Source organism: Ornithorhynchus anatinus, chromosome 11, assembly GCF_004115215.2.
Source record: "Ornithorhynchus anatinus isolate Pmale09 chromosome 11, mOrnAna1.pri.v4, whole genome shotgun sequence".
NCBI lineage: Eukaryota > Metazoa > Chordata > Mammalia > Monotremata > Ornithorhynchidae > Ornithorhynchus > Ornithorhynchus anatinus.
The window spans coordinates 44,550,213-44,555,142 of NC_041738.1; the positions used below are offsets into that span (position 1 = coordinate 44,550,213).

General features: G+C 42.8%; 1 non-coding gene across 1 annotated transcript; it reads right to left on the reverse strand.

The window, feature by feature from the left end:
* Positions 1-3,369: 3,369 nt before the first annotated feature.
* LOC114815332 lies at positions 3,370-3,507 on the reverse strand. Its single transcript, XR_003763095.1, has one exon. It is a non-coding gene; the product is annotated as a small nucleolar RNA SNORA7 (small nucleolar RNA).
* Positions 3,508-4,930: the final 1,423 nt, after the last annotated feature.

Genomic DNA, 4,930 nt, shown 5'->3' on the forward strand with positions numbered 1-4,930 from the left:
CCATTATTACTAACAGGAGATTCCATCATTTTATAAGTTTTTGTAGTCCTTTAATTCTTATATGTAGATAGACGGTATTTCTTACAAACAAAAGTGTTAAAACTCGAGGATTTTGAATGGTAATTATTCGCCTACTGATGTTACAGCAATTATCATTTTGAAATATGGTATGGTATAAAAAGAATTGTCTGCTTTGGTACATTTCATCAAAAGATAAGTGAAAAAGACTGATAGCTGGTAACAGACTGAGCACAAAGCTGAGGAAATCACAGCTATTGTGTGGGTGCTTCTCAGATTTGCCTTTTGAGATTTTTTTTTCATACCATCATCATCAGGATTAGCTATAGGAGGAGGACGTGGATGATGATGGAGTTATGATTATAATCCCAAGAAAATGTTCTTTTTAGAGATCCCCAGAAATCATATGAGGCTGGAAAATCCATGACATCAACTTCTGAGTTGCTACAGAGAAAGTGCAATATTAGAAGTCTGGGAAAGGCAATAAATGGGGCCTCATGGAACACAAGGCTAAAATATAAATTTGAATAGACTAAAACATTGAACATTTACTCATCTGTGGAACACTGAGATAAGTGTAGCTTATTCCCAGAGTTGTATGGTTTTTGTACAAGACGAAAGACTTGAAAATAATTACTCAATCTGGAATTTGGTTCACTTGGTAACATTTTAGAAGAGAGTCACACTTTAACTCCCATTTGGGCACTGGAGATTCCAGAATGCTAATATTCTCTGGAAAGAAACACTTTGGTAACAACTGTGTATGTTTGCATGATTTTTTTGGCTTCTGATATTCCGAAATGAAAATCATCCCAGATTCCTTGCATAGTTTTCATTCCAAGTGAGCTGAAGGCACTGAACTGTGTAAAGTGATGCTCCAGCTAACAATGTTAAGGGGATTTTTTTTTTTTGCAGCCCTTGTGACAACAGAGGGTCACAGAGCACATGGGGAGAGCCTAAAGATGGCTTTCTCTTGATTTACTGGAAGGTGAGGATGAAGGCAGTGATGGGGTGGGGTGGAGTTAGGGGATACATCTTAAGAGAAGTTATTCTGTTCCTACCATTTCCAGAAAGTAGATTCCCTGAGTCTTCTCTCAGTGTGGCACCGAACAGAGCAGCTCCTCCTACCCCATTCCCTTCTGTGACTTAAATCTTGTCCGTCTTCCCCATAATCCCAACTGCAAGTTAATCTTATTGGCAATCTCAGTAGTTGAGATGAACTGAGAAGCAATACTATTTGCTAGGTTTTGTAAAGGAGCTTATTTTAAGGTTTAACATGTATTTGTTCTGAGTTTTCTGATAGATGAAATTCTTAAGAACAGGGACTTACACTCCTGAGAAACCAGGTTTCTCTAGGTTTGAGGTCATGAGGTCACTCATCATCATGAGGGCAAGTATCTTGTGGACATGCTACTTGCTGATTCAAATAGACTTGAGACCTGCTGACCTCCTTCTTGCCAAATCCAATGGCCTCTACACTGCCCTAATCCCCATCAACCTCTCAGCTGTCTTAAACACTGTGGACCACTCCCTTCTGGAAATATTATCAAACATTACGTTCACTCATATTATCCCCTCCTGATTCTCCTCTTATCACTCTGTTTACTCCTTCTCAGTCTCTTTCATAAGCTTCTCCTCTGCTTCCCATCCTCTATGAGGGTCCTAAAGATTCATTTCTGGGTCCCCTTCTATTCTTCATCTACATTCACTCCCTTGGAGAGCACATCCTCTCCCATGGCTTCAACTACCAGCTCTACATGGATGATTTCTAAATCTATCTCTCCAACCTTTTTCCTTTTCTGCAGTCTTGCATTTCCCTCTAAATCCAGGACATAACTACCTAGATAATAATAATAATAATTGTGGTATTTGCTAAGCACTTATTATGTGCCAGGCACTGTACTAAGTGCTGGGGAGGATACAAGCAAAGTGGGTTGGACCACAGTCCTTGTCCCACATGAGGCTCACGGTCTTAATCCCCATTTTACACATGGGGTAACTGAGGCACAGTGGCTTGCCCAAGGCCACACAGCAGACACGTGGCAGAGTCAGGATTAGAACCCATGACCTTCAGACTCCCAAGTCCGTGCTTTATACACTATGTCATGCTGCTTCCAGGTATACTAGACAGACATCAAACTTGAAATGTCCAAAACAGAGCTATGTATCTTCCCACTCAAACCTTGTTCTCCTCCTCTATTTCCATCAGTACTATCCTCCCTACTTCACAAGCTCATAACCTTGATTATCTCTCTCATTCAATCCACAAATTCATTTATTCATTCAATCGTATTTGAGTGCTTACTGTGTTCAGAGCCCTGTACTAAGCACTTGCAAAGTGCAGTACAGCAAAAAAAAAAAAAAAAGAGACAATCCCTACCCACGACGGGTTTACAGTCTGGGGGTGGGAGGGTGTGGGGGAAGAGACAGATATCAAAACTTGTCTGTCTCCTCTTCTAGACTGAAACTCCTTGTGGATAGTGAACATATCTACCAATTCTGTTTATTGTATTATCCCGAGTGCTTGGGTCAGCGCTCTGCACACGGTAATACCACTGATTGATTCTTTATGCTACTGGAGGATTTTGGAGAGGCGTCGACCTTTGATCAGTTGCTTGGTAACCTTTTTATGTAGAAGACCCCACTAAAATGAGTCCTTGAAGCAGTTGATGTGCAAAGAGCCAATCATGCAATTGAAATGGAAGATGAGAAAGTGGGGAAGAAGAGGAAGACAGCGAAAAGGAATGTGGGGGGAGAAAGAGAGAAAACAAATGTATTAATAATGTTGGCATTTGTTAAGCGCTTACTATGTGCAGAGCACTGTTCTAAGCGTGGGGGTAGATACAGGGTAATCAGGGTGTTCCGCGTGCGGCTCACAGTCTTAATCCCCATTTTACAGACGAGGTAACTGAGGCAAAGAGAAGTGAAGTGACTTGCCCACAGTCACACAGCTAAGTGGCAGAGTCAGAAATCGAACCCATGACCTCTGACTCCAAAGCCCAGGCTCTTTCCACTGGGTCAATTCTTAGTTCTTTAAGGGGGGAGAGTAAGAGCCAGAGTTGGAAAGCACTGTGCCTGCTCTCTCTTTCATCCCCATCCTCTTTGCACCCACTCCTTCTCTCCTAGTCTTGTCTTTGGCCGCCGAGTCATTTCCGACCCATAGCGACTCCTTGAACACATCTCTCCCAGAAGGCCCCACCGCCATCTGCATTCCTTCTGGGAGTCTATCCAGAGAGTTTTCTTGGTAAAAATACAGAAGTGGTTTACCATTGCCTTCTTCTACGTAGTCAACTTGAGTCTCTGCCTTTGACCCTCTCCCATACTGCCGCTGCCCAGCACAGGTGAGTTTTGACTCAAAGCAGATTGCCTTCCACTCACTAGCCACTGACCAAGCTAGGAATGGAATGGGTAGACATCCGCTTGACTCTCCTTCCCGCAGCTGAGACTGGTAGAGTATTGGAAACTCTTCAGGCATAATCCCTAGAGGTACTCTATTGCTTAGCTCCTCCAGATCAGATGGCTATGGAAGGGTGAATCTTCTTATCCGGAGACTACAGTGAAAAACGCTAAGTATGGCAGCAACTCTTGCCTCTCCCCAACCCATCACTTTTTGGACAAGCGTTCAGTTCTCCCACATTCACTATCATAAGGTACAACACTTGTTGGGAGTGAGCTATTCCTTACCCTGATTGGCTTGGCGGGCCTGCCTCAGTTTGCCTAAGAGGGAGGGTTTTGTAAAAGTAACTCCAGCTAATCTTACTAACTGGGGAAGATGATGCAAACCCTGCCTATCAGGCCACAGGTCTTGTAAGGCGGTATCTGACCAACAGAGAGGAAGGAGTGGAACGGCCCTCTTGGATTCCCCTGATTCTCTCTTCAGGCTCAAAGGAGCAAAACCTTCCAGCTATTTCCTATGCAAAAAGCTGGAAGGGTGAAGTTTATGCCATCACTCTAGTGGCCCCCAAAGAGTTAGACCCTCTGTTGGAGAACCATGTTTGGAATCAAGAAGAGCCAGATATCACTTAAAAACCATGGGTCGCTGACTCTTGAGCTAGTTCCTCTCTGCAAGATTTTGAAGGAGAGGAACATCATGGGTTGGAACATCATGTGTTCAGAGTTTAGGGTGAGAGTGAGGGGACAGAGAATCAGTGTGAGTTTATCCTATCTCTGCAAGGGAGCCCCTTAAGGTTCTCTGGACTTGTGGGAATGGGCCAGAAGCCTTCTTGCTTTTCCTCCTCTTATTCCCTTCTGCCTAAAAGGCAAAATCCATAAGGGTTCACAGGAGCTACAATTTTCCATTCAGCCGTATAAAATATGCAGTTGAGGCTTTGTTTTAGTAATAATATCCATCTTGCCATCTAAGGATTCTTTTTTTCACCTAGAATGAAAATTTGGGGATTGATCCTTCAAACCATTTCTTTGCTTCCAGACAGATTGCACCCAACCAACCCAAGAAAGACGGTTGTCTTTTCCCTGTTCATGGCTCCACAGAGATATTCGGTAACTCCTCTGTTAATGCAGTCCAGGATCAGTAAGAAAAGTAATATTGATACCAGATGACAATTAAAAACACAACTTACAGTCCGAGAATATATCTGTATAATGATGACATACTGCTTAGAGGAAACAACCTTTTTAATTGCACGGTTAACCTATTTTCCATAATAATTTTTCCCAGTACCAGCATTTCACTTTTGCTTCCTTACACACTTCCTGTTTTCTAAATTTATTTTGCTAGAGGATGAATGGGGTCCTGCTCCTCTGAACTCTTGACATTTTCACAGGCAACATCACATTTCCCCTGAATATTAAGCTAGATTCCCCGACTATCAGATCACAAGGTACTAACTGTGGCAAAGCATCATTCTAAGGGGTTTGTGTTGACATTTTCCACCTTAGCTCCCTGGGGGTA